This window comes from Electrophorus electricus, unplaced genomic scaffold (assembly GCF_041902795.1).
Source record: "Electrophorus electricus isolate QZ-2024a unplaced genomic scaffold, ASM4190279v1 Scaffold161, whole genome shotgun sequence".
Classification (NCBI taxonomy): Eukaryota; Metazoa; Chordata; class Actinopteri; order Gymnotiformes; family Gymnotidae; genus Electrophorus; species Electrophorus electricus.
In genome coordinates, this window is record NW_027658442.1 from 15001 (window position 1) to 30000 (window position 15000).

General features: G+C 51.9%; 2 non-coding genes across 2 annotated transcripts; both read right to left on the minus strand.

The window, feature by feature from the left end:
• Window positions 1–154: 154 nt before the first annotated feature.
• LOC145654813 (5.8S ribosomal RNA) lies at window positions 155–308 on the minus strand. Its single transcript, XR_014121001.1, has one exon. It is a non-coding gene; the product is annotated as a 5.8S ribosomal RNA (ribosomal RNA).
• An 882-nt stretch (window positions 309–1190) lies between these two features.
• LOC145654815 (18S ribosomal RNA) lies at window positions 1191–3029 on the minus strand. The gene has a single exon (XR_014121003.1). It is a non-coding gene; the product is annotated as an 18S ribosomal RNA (ribosomal RNA).
• Window positions 3030–15000: the final 11971 nt, after the last annotated feature.

Consider the following 15000-nt stretch of genomic DNA (forward strand, 5'->3'; position numbering starts at 1 on the left):
ACTCAACCGCAGCGAACCCACCGACCGGATCTCACCGAGACAGCGACCGGGAACCGTCTGCTTTTAGGAAGACGGAGGCCAGGGGGCACCCCCCCACCTACGAACCTCCAACCGCGGTCCCGCCTGAGAAGGCAGGTCCGACAGATAGGAATAGCGACCCTCAGACAGGCGTAGCCCCGGGATGGACCCGGGGCCGCAATGTGCGTTCGAAATGTCGATGATCAATGTGTCCTGCAATTCACATTAGTTCTCGCAGCTGGCTGCGTTCTTCATCGACGCACGAGCCAAGTGATCCACCGCTAAGAGTTGTACTCTTTTATTTCAGGCTCAGTTTAGGTCTTTCACCACGACTACAAAGACAGGTTTAAAAGGTTTCACCAACCGGTCAGGCGCCCCCGTCTGCGAGTGTTGAAACGGGCGCGGGGTTGCGCTTTGCCCACACGCCCCACGTGGCAGACGAGTCAGTCTTTGAACCGCGGCCCTCCGCGCCCGCCCCGTCCGACCCCTCGAAAGGGGTGGAACTCACGTAGCGTGGGCCAAGCCCTAGGTACCTGCCGGGGGTCCCCCTGAGACTCCTTTCTGAGAGAGAGAAGCAGGGGAACCGGCTGCGCCACCCACCACCACCACGCCCCAGGACGCCGGTGGGCGGACGAACACAGGAAGGGCCATGGCCTGCCCCACGAGGAGCAGCGCTCGCAACCCCCCCCGGAAAGTCCGCTCGTCAGCGAGCAAGGGGACGGGGATGAATGACAAGGACAACAAAATAGGAAAACCCCTCGCGGTGGACGGAGGCAGCGGCCGTGCGAGCGAGAGGGAGGGCGCGGGACGGACCCGTACGACCCGCTCGACTCGCAGGCGCTTCTCCTGCCGGCAAGGTGAGGGGAAACCGGCCTTCGCCCGACGAGCGGGGACGCCGAGTTTTTTGAACGACGCGTCTCTCGCGCTGGAACCCAGAGAATACCGGGGCCTGCGGGGGGGGGGTGCTGAAGGACGACGCGGAGGAAGAGGCGGAGGACGAGGAAGGGGTGGGAGGGACTAGGCTCCTCCTTTATGCCTTCTGTCCAGCCTGACCTGCAAGCGACCACGTGTAACAGCAACCCCGAAGACCCTTTCGACCCTGGGCCCCGACGCGGGGGGACGGCGAAGTCGAGGGGGTCGGGAGAGGAGGCACGCCGGACAGCGTTACCCGTTAATGATCCTTTCGCAGGTTCACCTACGAAAACCTTGTTACGACTTTTACTTCCTCTAGATAGTCAAGTTTGATCGACTTCTCGGCGCTCCGCCAAGGCCCGCGAGGAGCCCCGGCGGGGCCGATCCGAGGACCTCACTAAACCATCCGATCGGTAGTAGCGACGGGCGGTGTGTACAAAGGGCAGGGACTTAATCAACGCGAGCTTATGACCCGCGCTTACTGGGAATTCCTCGTTCATGGGGAATAATTGCAATCCCCAGTCCCCATCACGAATGGGGTTCAGCGGATTACCCGCACCTCTCGGTGTAGGGTAGGCACACGCTGATCCAACCATTGTGGCGCGCGTGCAGCCCCGGACATCTAAGGGCATCACAGACCTGTTATTGCTCCATCTCGCGTGGCTGAACGCCACTTGTCCCTCTAAGAAGTTTGACGCCGACCGCGGAGGGCCGCGTAACTATTTAGCATGCCGGAGTCTCGTTCGTTATCGGAATTAACCAGACAAATCGCTCCACCAACTAAGAACGGCCATGCACCACCACCCACAGAATCGAGAAAGAGCTATCAATCTGTCAATCCTTTCCGTGTCCGGGCCGGGTGAGGTTTCCCGTGTTGAGTCAAATTAAGCCGCAGGCTCCACTCCTGGTGGTGCCCTTCCGTCAATTCCTTTAAGTTTCAGCTTTGCAACCATACTCCCCCCGGAACCCACAGACTCGTGGTTTCCCTCACGCTGCCCGGCGGGTCATGGGAATAACGCCGCCGGATCGCGGGTCGGCATAGTTTACGGTCGGAACTACGACGGTATCTGATCGTCTTCGAACCTCCGACTTTCGTTCTTGATTAATGAAAACATTCTTGGCAAATGCTTTCGCTTTCGTCCGTCTTGCGCCGGTCCAAGAATTTCACCTCTAGCGGCGCAATACGAATGCCCCCGGCCGTCCCTCTTAATCATGGCCCTGGTTCAGGAAACCCACAAAATAGAACCGGAGTCCTATTCCATTATTCCTAGCTCAGGTATTCAGGCGAGAAGCGGGCCCGCTTTGAACACTCTAATTTTTTCAAAGTAAACGCTCCGAGCCCCGTCCGGACACCCAGCCAAGGGCATCCGGGGGGCACCGGGAGACAGGGTCTGAGACAGGCGGTGGCACGCCTCGCGGCGGACCGCCAGCCCACTCCCGACATCCAACTACGAGCTTTTTAACTGCAGCAACTTTAATATACGCTATTGGAGCTGGAATTACCGCGGCTGCTGGCACCAGACTTGCCCTCCAATGGGTCCTCACCCATGGGTTTAGGATACGCTCATTCCGATTACAGGGCCTCGAAAGAGACCTGTATCGTTATTTTTCGTCACTACCTCCCCGTGTCGGGAATGGGTAATTTGCGCGCCTGCTGCCTTCCTTGGATGTGGTAGCCGTTTCTCAGGCTCCCTCTCCGGAATCGAACCCTGATTCCCCGTTACCCGTGGTCACCATGGTAGCCGACTATGGTACCATCGAAAGTTGATAGGGCAGACATTCGAATGAGACGTCGCCGCCGCGGAGGGCGCGCGATCGGCCCGAGGTTATCTAGAGTCACCAAAGCGGCCGGGGGGCCCGAGCCCCCCGGATGGGTTTTGGGTCTGATAAATGCACGCATCCCCCGAAGGGTCAGCGCTCGTTTGCATGTATTAGCTCTAGAATTACCACAGTTATCCGAGTAACGTGTGGAGCGATCAAAGGAACCATAACTGATTTAATGAGCCATTCGCAGTTTCACTGTACCGGCCGTGTGCACTTAGACCTGCATGGCTTAATCTTTGAGACAAGCATATGTTACTGGCAGGATCAACCAGGTAGTTTGCACCGTGGTCTGGGATGAACCACGAGTGACATCCGCCTCCCCTTCCGGGGGCTAGGAAGCAGCGGGTTGTAAGTGCGTGCGCCGTCAGGTCCAGACGCCATACAGGGCTACCCAGGACAGCTTCCGCGGCCAGTGTAAACGTGCTCGCGCACCGCCCTCTGGCCTTCGGACGCCGACCTCTCACCTTGATGCAAAGCTGTCCCATCCGGTCATGCCCGCACCGTACCCCGTCCACCTCCTCCGGAGGTGCGGACGGCCGACTCCAGGTGCTTTCGGCGTTCCCTCTCTTCACGCCGTTTTGATTTTCGTGGGCCGCTGGTGGGGGGACAAGGGAAAGACCTCGTCGAATTCCCTCCCCCCTAGCCTCGCTCAACCTACGTTTCGTGATGTAACCAAGAAGAGTGATTCGTGGGCCCAGGTAGGTTTGAAGAGGAGGCCAACAAAGCAGGGCACTCCCTTCCTCCCAAACCACAGACACCAGTATAGGACAACTGAGTAGACAGACTGGCCGTCTGAGTCTCCCCCAGAGAGTTCTGGGATGGGTTACAAATAACCCCCACCCCCCATCAGAGGCTTGACCCGCTAGAACCAGGGAGGATCTGTCAAAACCGCTCTCCACATCAGAAGTTCTGGATCAGCCGGGGCTGGTCGGCAGACGTCCACCTAAGGCCGTGGCCTAACCCCGTGTGGGGGGATAGCGCTCGCACCCGTACACGTGGACACCCGCTCGTCAAATGGCTGGCTCCTCACTTACCGTAGGGGGAATGGTTTGCCTACCCCTGGCGGGTCTGGTACTCCACTCTACCAAACAAGGAAGCAACACACCAATAGACCCCTGCAACACCGGGCAGCTTTGGGCAGTGTCACTACACTCCTCCTTGTTCTTCACGTTCCTTCCGTGGTGATTTTTTTTTTTTTTTCGTGGCCATTGCCGTGCATGGCTTCCCCATCGCTTTGCATGCTCTCCATTGCCTCGTGCTGCTTCACCATTGGTCTCACCTGGAGACCGAAGCCGCTCTCCCAGTAACCCGATGGTACCTGGCCAGAAAACCCCGTGCCCGATTTCATCTAGGACAAGGGCCAAACCACAGACCGTGCCCGTCCAGGGTCAACCCCTGGTCGGACAGGCCTGGTGGGTCGATACCATGGATGTGGCAGGCCGACGAGAATCCACTGGTACATTTACAAACACGCCCACCCTGGTGGCATGGCTGTACGACCCATCGTCGAAGCACGCTGCGGCGGACTGAGCCATTGGATCCAGTTGCCTGGGCGTACACTCAGCCCAACAGACGCACTCGGGTCGGGGAGAGCAAAGCAGACTGTGTGCCTGGATGTGCCCACTTCCATAGGGGAATCGGCATGATGGTTCACTTAACCCGAGGAGGGCTCCCCTCGCGGGATAAGCACCCCCCTCGGGGGATGGGGGGGGGGGGGGCATCCAGAGCACACCACTTTCCGGTAGGGGACAGGCGTTTGATCATGTGTCCGAGGGAGAGCTCCCCTTGCCGGCCGAACACCCCTCGGACTCCCCTTGGGCTTCCAGAGAACGCCACTGGATGAATTTAGTGCTTGGACCCCATTGATTCGCTTTGCTCTCCCATATACCCGACGGGACCTATTTGCAAAACCCCGTGCCAACCAGACCCCCAGGAAGGGGGCTGGCGGCTAACCATGCCCAGCAGGGTGCACCCTGGTCGGACACTTTGGGAGGGTCGAGAGCCTGGAAGTGCCACCCGGGGGAGTAATTCTGATTTCCGTTTTAATGCACTCAGGGACAGCCCGAGGACCTCTGTAGTGCACCTGAGGCGGACTGAGCCGTCGGGTCCAGGGGTCTGGAGTTCGGAACCTCCAGGGTTCACCTGGCTGTTCTCTTAGCCCGGCAGGGTGCACCCTGGTCGGACACTTTGGGAGGGTCGAGAGCCTGGATGTGCCACCCCGACGAGTAATGAGTTTTCCCTTCGTATCTCTTCCGGACCAGGTCCGATTCGCACGAAACTCGCTGGGCATGGCCAGGAGCGCCCCCTGCTGCCCACGCCACCGTCCCCGCGCTTCTACTCCCGAGGGCCGAGGAGACAGCGAAGCGTGGGTCGGGTCGCCTGCTTCCAGGGTCTCCCTGGTACTCTCCAGTCTCCCGAGTCCATCGGGTCCGACCTCGTATTTTTAGCCCAGACGGGGAATGAGAAAGGGGCCCCCGACCGCCCGAGGGCGGGCGCTCGCTTCTCAGCCTAGGAACGTCCGATTCCCACGAAACTTTTACGCCAGACGTTCCTGGCAGCGAGCGCGTTCAAAGGTGACCCGCGCTGCTTCTCTCCTCCCAAGGGCCGAAGAGATATTCGTCTTCAAACCCGACCGGCCCTGTGTTTGCCGCCCCGGCGGTTTTAAAAAATCATAGCGTAAAAACGGTGGGTGCGCTTCGCCTGCCGCTTGGACAGCGTTAAACGGCAGCCCCGGCTCTTTCCAAAGGGCCCTCAACCGACTTTCTGCTCCCAAGGAGCCCAGAGATATGAAACCGATAAATCAAAACCCCGTGCCAACCAGACCTCCAGGAAGGGGGCTGGCGGCTAACCATGCCCGGCAGGGTGCACCCTGGTCGGACGCTTTGGGAGGGTCGAGAGCCTGGATGTGCCACCCCGACGAGTAATGAGTTTTCCCTTCGTATCTCTTCCGGACCAGGTCCGATTCGCACGAAACTCGCTGGGCATGGCCAGGAGCGCCCCCTGCTGCCCAGGCCTGGCTCTGGGCCTGGGCACACTTCATTCACTTTGTACCTTTAAATCATACTACTACTACTACTACTACCACCAGAATTCCAGGGCCAAGAGGTCACACAGTCATACACAGCAAAGTAGCTCTGGGCCTGGGCACACTTCAAGAAGTTTGTCCCTTTATATAAGCCTAGAAATAGACTTCCAGGCCCAAGAGTTCAAACACATTCATGCCCAGCAAAGTAGCTCTGGGCCTGGGCACACTTCAATCACTTTGTGCCTTTAAATCATACTACTACTACCAGACTTCCAGGCCCAAGAGGTCAAACACAGTCATGCCCAGCAAAGTAGCTCTGGGCCTGGGCACACTTCATTCACTTTGTGCCTTTAAATCATACTACTACTACCACCAGAATTCCAGGGCCAAGAGGTCACACAGTCATACACAGCAAAGTAGCTCTGGGCCTGGGCACACTTCAAGAAGTTTGACCCTTTATATAAGCCTAGAAATAGACTTCCAGAGCCAAGAGGTCAAACACAGTCATGCACAGCAAAGTAGCTCTGGGCCTGGGCACACTTCAAGCACTTTGTGCCTTTAAATCATACTACTACTACTACTACTACTACTACTACTACTACTACTACCAGACTTCCAGGCCCAAGAGTTCAAACACATTCATGCCCAGCAAAGTAGCTCTGGGCCTGGGCACACTTCATTCACTTTGTGCCTTTAAATCATACTACTACTACCACCAGACTTCCAGGGCCAAGAGGTCAACCACAGTCATGCACAGCAAAGTAGCTCTGGGCCTGGGCACACTTCAAGATGTTTGACCCTTTATATAAGCCTAGAAATAGACTTCCAGGCCCAAGAGTTCAAACACATTCATGCCCAGCAAAGTAGCTCTGGGCCTGGGCACACTTCAATCACTTTGTGCCTTTAAATCATACTACTACTACCACCAGACTTCCAGGCCCAAGAGGTCAAACACAGTCATGCCCAGCAAAGTAGCTCTGGGCCTGGGCACACTTCAATCACTTTGTGCCTTTAAATCATACTACTACTACCAGACTTCCAGGCCCAAGAGTTCAAACACATTCATGCCCAGCAAAGTAGCTCTGGGCCTGGGCACACTTCAAGATGTTTGACCCTTTATATAAGCCTAGAAATAGACTTCCAGAGCCAAGAGGTCAAACACAGTCATGCCCAGCAAAGTAGCTCTGGGCCTGGGCACACTTCAATCACTTTGTGCCTTTAAATCATACTACTACTACCAGACTTCCAGGCCCAAGAGTTCAAACACATTCATGCCCAGCAAAGTAGCTCTGGGCCTGGGCACACTTCAAGATGTTTGACCCTGTATATAAGCCTAGAAATAGACTTCCAGAGCCAAGAGGTCAAACACAGTCATGCCCAGCAAAGTAGCTCTGGGCCTGGGCACACTTCATTCACTTTGTGCCTTTAAATCATACTACTACTACCAGACTTCCAGGCCCAAGAGTTCAAACACATTCATGCCCAGCAAAGTAGCTCTGGGCCTGGGCACACTTCAATCACTTTGTGCCTTTAAATCATACTACTACTACCAGACTTCCAGGCCCCAGAGGTCAAACACAGTCATGCCCAGCAAAGTAGCTCTGGGCCTGGGCACACTTCAAGAAGTTTGACCCTTTATATAAGCCTAGAAATAGACTTCCAGAGCCAAGAGGTCAAACACAGTCATGCACAGCAAAGTAGCTCTGGGCCTGGGCACACTTCATTCACTTTGTGCCTTTAAATCATACTACTACTACCACCAGACTTCCAGGCCCAAGAGGTCAAACACATTCATGCCCAGCAAAGTAGCTCTGGGCCTGGGCACACTTCAATCACTTTGTGCCTTTAAATCATACTACTACTACCAGACTTCCAGGCCCAAGAGGTCAAACACAGTCATGCCCAGCAAAGTAGCTCTGGGCCTGGGCACACTTCAATCACTTTGTGCCTTTAAATCATACTACTACTACCAGACTTCCAGGCCCAAGAGTTCAAACACATTCATGCCCAGCAAAGTAGCTCTGGGCCTGGGCACACTTCAAGATGTTTGACCCTGTATATAAGCCTAGAAATAGACTTCCAGAGCCAAGAGGTCAAACACAGTCATGCCCAGCAAAGTAGCTCTGGGCCTGGGCACACTTCATTCACTTTGTGCCTTTAAATCATACTACTACTACCAGACTTCCAGGCCCAAGAGTTCAAACACATTCATGCCCAGCAAAGTAGCTCTGGGCCTGGGCACACTTCAATCACTTTGTGCCTTTAAATCATACTACTACTACCAGACTTCCAGGCCCCAGAGGTCAAACACAGTCATGCCCAGCAAAGTAGCTCTGGGCCTGGGCACACTTCAAGAAGTTTGACCCTTTATATAAGCCTAGAAATAGACTTCCAGAGCCAAGAGGTCAAACACAGTCATGCCCAGCAAAGTAGCTCTGGGCCTGGGCACACTTCATTCACTTTGTACCTTTAAATCATACTACTACTACCAGACTTCCAGGCCCAAGACGTCAAACACAGTCATGCCCAGCAAAGTAGCTCTGGGCCTGGGCACACTTCATTCACTTTGTACCTTTAAATCATACTACTACTACTACTACTACTACTACTACTACTACTACTACTACCAGACTTCCAGGCCCAAGAGTTCAAACACATTCATGCCCAGCAAAGTAGCTCTGGGCCTGGGCTCACTTCAATCACTTTGTGCCTTTAAATCATACTACTACTACCACCAGACTTCCAGGCCCAAGAGGTCAAACACAGTCATGCCCAGCAAAGTAGCTCTGGGCCTGGGCACACTTCAATCACTTTGTGCCTTTAAATCATACTACTACTACTACCACCAGACTTCCAGACCCAAGAGGTCAAACACAGTCATGCCCAGCAAAGTAGCTCTGGGCCTGGGCACACTTCAAGAAGTTTGACCCTTTATATAAGCCTAGAAATAGACTTCCAGGCCCAAGAGGTCAAACACAGTCATGCCCAGCAAAGTAGCTCTGGGCCTGGGCACACTTCATTCACTTTGTACCTTTAAATCATACTACTACTACTACTACTACTACTACTACTACTACTACTACCAGACTTCCAGGCCCAAGAGGTCAAACACAGTCATGCCCAGCAAAGTAGCTCTGGGCCTGGGCACACTTCATTCACTTTGTGCCTTTAAATCATACTACTACTACCACCAGAATTCCAGGGCCAAGAGGTCACACAGTCATACACAGCAAAGTAGCTCTGGGCCTGGGCACACTTCAAGAAGTTTGACCCTTTATATAAGCCTAGAAATAGACTTCCAGGCCCAAGAGGTCAAACACAGTCATGCCCAGCAAAGTAGCTCTGGGCCTGGGCACACTTCATTCACTTTGTACCTTTAAATCATACTACTACTACTACTACTACTACTACTACCAGACTTCCAGGCCCAAGAGGTCAAACACAGTCATGCCCAGCAAAGTAGATCTGGGCCTGGGCACACTTCAAGAAGTTTGACCCTTTATATAAGCCTAGAAATAGACTTTCAGGCCCAAGAGGTCAAACACAGTCATGCCCAGCAAAGTAGCTGTGGGCCTGGGCACACTTCATTCACTTTGTACCTTTAAATCATACTACTACTACTACTACTACTACTACTACTACTACTACTACTACTACTACTACTACCAGACTTCCAGGCCCAAGAGGTCAAACACAGTCATGCCCAGCAAAGTAGCTCTGGGCCTGGGCACACTTCAAGAAGTTTGACCCTTTATATAAGCCTAGAAATAGACTTCCAGGCCCAAGAGTTCAAACACATTCATGCCCAGCAAAGTAGCTCTGGGCCTGGGCACACTTCAATCACTTTGTGCCTTTAAATCATACTACTACTACCACCAGACTTCCAGGCCCAAGAGGTCAAACACAGTCATGCCCAGCAAAGTAGCTCTGGGCCTGGGCACACTTCAATCACTTTGTGCCTTTAAATCATACTACTACTACCAGACTTCCAGGCCCAAGAGTTCAAACACATTCATGCCCAGCAAAGTAGCTCTGGGCCTGGGCACACTTCATTCACTTTGTGCCTTTAAATCATACTACTACTACCACCAGACTTCCAGGGCCAAGAGGTCAACCACAGTCATGCACAGCAAAGTAGCTCTGGGCCTGGGCACACTTCAAGATGTTTGACCCTTTATATAAGCCTAGAAATAGACTTCCAGGCCCAAGAGTTCAAACACATTCATGCCCAGCAAAGTAGCTCTGGGCCTGGGCACACTTCAATCACTTTGTGCCTTTAAATCATACTACTACTACCACCAGACTTCCAGGCCCAAGAGGTCAAACACAGTCATGCCCAGCAAAGTAGCTCTGGGCCTGGGCACACTTCAATCACTTTGTGCCTTTAAATCATACTACTACTACCAGACTTCCAGGCCCAAGAGTTCAAACACATTCATGCCCAGCAAAGTAGCTCTGGGCCTGGGCACACTTCAAGATGTTTGACCCTGTATATAAGCCTAGAAATAGACTTCCAGAGCCAAGAGGTCAAACACAGTCATGCCCAGCAAAGTAGCTCTGGGCCTGGGCACACTTCATTCACTTTGTGCCTTTAAATCATACTACTACTACCAGACTTCCAGGCCCAAGAGTTCAAACACATTCATGCCCAGCAAAGTAGCTCTGGGCCTGGGCACACTTCAATCACTTTGTGCCTTTAAATCATACTACTACTACCAGACTTCCAGGCCCCAGAGGTCAAACACAGTCATGCCCAGCAAAGTAGCTCTGGGCCTGGGCACACTTCAAGAAGTTTGACCCTTTATATAAGCCTAGAAATAGACTTCCAGAGCCAAGAGGTCAAACACAGTCATGCACAGCAAAGTAGCTCTGGGCCTGGGCACACTTCATTCACTTTGTGCCTTTAAATCATACTACTACTACCACCAGACTTCCAGGCCCAAGAGGTCAAACACATTCATGCCCAGCAAAGTAGCTCTGGGCCTGGGCACACTTCAATCACTTTGTGCCTTTAAATCATACTACTACTACCAGACTTCCAGGCCCAAGAGGTCAAACACAGTCATGCCCAGCAAAGTAGCTCTGGGCCTGGGCACACTTCAATCACTTTGTGCCTTTAAATCATACTACTACTACCAGACTTCCAGGCCCAAGAGTTCAAACACATTCATGCCCAGCAAAGTAGCTCTGGGCCTGGGCACACTTCAAGATGTTTGACCCTGTATATAAGCCTAGAAATAGACTTCCAGAGCCAAGAGGTCAAACACAGTCATGCCCAGCAAAGTAGCTCTGGGCCTGGGCACACTTCATTCACTTTGTGCCTTTAAATCATACTACTACTACCAGACTTCCAGGCCCAAGAGTTCAAACACATTCATGCCCAGCAAAGTAGCTCTGGGCCTGGGCACACTTCAATCACTTTGTGCCTTTAAATCATACTACTACTACCAGACTTCCAGGCCCCAGAGGTCAAACACAGTCATGCCCAGCAAAGTAGCTCTGGGCCTGGGCACACTTCAAGAAGTTTGACCCTTTATATAAGCCTAGAAATAGACTTCCAGAGCCAAGAGGTCAAACACAGTCATGCCCAGCAAAGTAGCTCTGGGCCTGGGCACACTTCATTCACTTTGTACCTTTAAATCATACTACTACTACCAGACTTCCAGGCCCAAGACGTCAAACACAGTCATGCCCAGCAAAGTAGCTCTGGGCCTGGGCACACTTCATTCACTTTGTACCTTTAAATCATACTACTACTACTACTACTACTACTACTACTACTACTACTACTACCAGACTTCCAGGCCCAAGAGTTCAAACACATTCATGCCCAGCAAAGTAGCTCTGGGCCTGGGCACACTTCAATCACTTTGTGCCTTTAAATCATACTACTACTACCACCAGACTTCCAGGCCCAAGAGGTCAAACACAGTCATGCCCAGCAAAGTAGCTCTGGGCCTGGGCACACTTCAATCACTTTGTGCCTTTAAATCATACTACTACTACCAGACTTCCAGGCCCAAGAGTTCAAACACATTCATGCCCAGCAAAGTAGCTCTGGGCCTGGGCACACTTCAAGATGTTTGACCCTGTATATAAGCCTAGAAATAGACTTCCAGAGCCAAGAGGTCAAACACAGTCATGCCCAGCAAAGTAGCTCTGGGCCTGGGCACACTTCATTCACTTTGTGCCTTTAAATCATACTACTACTACCAGACTTCCAGGCCCAAGAGTTCAAACACATTCATGCCCAGCAAAGTAGCTCTGGGCCTGGGCACACTTCAATCACTTTGTGCCTTTAAATCATACTACTACTACCAGACTTCCAGGCCCCAGAGGTCAAACACAGTCATGCCCAGCAAAGTAGCTCTGGGCCTGGGCACACTTCAAGAAGTTTGACCCTTTATATAAGCCTAGAAATAGACTTCCAGAGCCAAGAGGTCAAACACAGTCATGCACAGCAAAGTAGCTCTGGGCCTGGGCACACTTCATTCACTTTGTGCCTTTAAATCATACTACTACTACCACCAGACTTCCAGGCCCAAGAGGTCAAACACATTCATGCCCAGCAAAGTAGCTCTGGGCCTGGGCACACTTCAATCACTTTGTGCCTTTAAATCATACTACTACTACCAGACTTCCAGGCCCAAGAGGTCAAACACAGTCATGCCCAGCAAAGTAGCTCTGGGCCTGGGCACACTTCAATCACTTTGTGCCTTTAAATCATACTACTACTACCAGACTTCCAGGCCCAAGAGTTCAAACACATTCATGCCCAGCAAAGTAGCTCTGGGCCTGGGCACACTTCAAGATGTTTGACCCTGTATATAAGCCTAGAAATAGACTTCCAGAGCCAAGAGGTCAAACACAGTCATGCCCAGCAAAGTAGCTCTGGGCCTGGGCACACTTCATTCACTTTGTGCCTTTAAATCATACTACTACTACCAGACTTCCAGGCCCAAGAGTTCAAACACATTCATGCCCAGCAAAGTAGCTCTGGGCCTGGGCACACTTCAATCACTTTGTGCCTTTAAATCATACTACTACTACCAGACTTCCAGGCCCCAGAGGTCAAACACAGTCATGCCCAGCAAAGTAGCTCTGGGCCTGGGCACACTTCAAGAAGTTTGACCCTTTATATAAGCCTAGAAATAGACTTCCAGAGCCAAGAGGTCAAACACAGTCATGCCCAGCAAAGTAGCTCTGGGCCTGGGCACACTTCATTCACTTTGTACCTTTAAATCATACTACTACTACCAGACTTCCAGGCCCAAGACGTCAAACACAGTCATGCCCAGCAAAGTAGCTCTGGGCCTGGGCACACTTCATTCACTTTGTACCTTTAAATCATACTACTACTACTACTACTACTACTACTACTACTACTACTACTACCAGACTTCCAGGCCCAAGAGTTCAAACACATTCATGCCCAGCAAAGTAGCTCTGGGCCTGGGCACACTTCAATCACTTTGTGCCTTTAAATCATACTACTACTACCACCAGACTTCCAGGCCCAAGAGGTCAAACACAGTCATGCCCAGCAAAGTAGCTCTGGGCCTGGGCACACTTCAATCACTTTGTGCCTTTAAATCATACTACTACTACCAGACTTCCAGGCCCAAGAGTTCAAACACATTCATGCCCAGCAAAGTAGCTCTGGGCCTGGGCACACTTCAATCACTTTGTGCCTTTAAATCATACTACTACTACTACCACCAGACTTCCAGACCCAAGAGGTCAAACACAGTCATGCCCAGCAAAGTAGCTCTGGGCCTGGGCACACTTCAAGAAGTTTGACCCTTTATATAAGCCTAGAAATAGACTTCCAGGCCCAAGAGGTCAAACACAGTCATGCCCAGCAAAGTAGCTCTGGGCCTGGGCACACTTCATTCACTTTGTACCTTTAAATCATACTACTACTACTACTACTACTACTACTACTACTACTACTACCAGACTTCCAGGCCCAAGAGGTCAAACACAGTCATGCCCAGCAAAGTAGCTCTGGGCCTGGGCACACTTCATTCACTTTGTGCCTTTAAATCATACTACTACTACCACCAGAATTCCAGGGCCAAGAGGTCACACAGTCATACACAGCAAAGTAGCTCTGGGCCTGGGCACACTTCAAGAAGTTTGACCCTTTATATAAGCCTAGAAATAGACTTCCAGGCCCAAGAGGTCAAACACAGTCATGCCCAGCAAAGTAGCTCTGGGCCTGGGCACACTTCATTCACTTTGTACCTTTAAATCATACTACTACTACTACTACTACTACTACTACCAGACTTCCAGGCCCAAGAGGTCAAACACAGTCATGCCCAGCAAAGTAGATCTGGGCCTGGGCACACTTCAAGAAGTTTGACCCTTTATATAAGCCTAGAAATAGACTTTCAGGCCCAAGAGGTCAAACACAGTCATGCCCAGCAAAGTAGCTGTGGGCCTGGGCACACTTCATTCACTTTGTACCTTTAAATCATACTACTACTACTACTACTACTACTACTACTACTACTACTACTACTACCAGACTTCCAGGCCCAAGAGGTCAAACACAGTCATGCCCAGCAAAGTAGCTCTGGGCCTGGGCACACTTCAAGAAGTTTGACCCTTTATATAAGCCTAGAAATAGACTTCCAGGCCCAAGAGTTCAAACACATTCATGCCCAGCAAAGTAGCTCTGGGCCTGGGCACACTTCAATCACTTTGTGCCTTTAAATCATACTACTACTACCACCAGACTTCCAGGCCCAAGAGGTCAAACACAGTCATGCCCAGCAAAGTAGCTCTGGGCCTGGGCACACTTCAATCACTTTGTGCCTTTAAATCATACTACTACTACCAGACTTCCAGGCCCAAGAGTTCAAACACATTCATGCCCAGCAAAGTAGCTCTGGGCCTGGGCACACTTCATTCACTTTGTGCCTTTAAATCATACTACTACTACCACCAGACTTCCAGGGCCAAGAGGTCAACCACAGTCATGCACAGCAAAGTAGCTCTGGGCCTGGGCACACTTCAAGATGTTTGACCCTTTATATAAGCCTAGAAATAGACTTCCAGGCCCAAGAGTTCAAACACATTCATGCCCAGCAAAGTAGCTCTGGGCCTGGGCACACTTCAATCACTTTGTGCCTTTAAATCATACTACTACTACCACCAGACTTCCAGGCCCAAGAGGTCAAACACATTCATGCCCAGCAAAGTAGCTCTGGGCC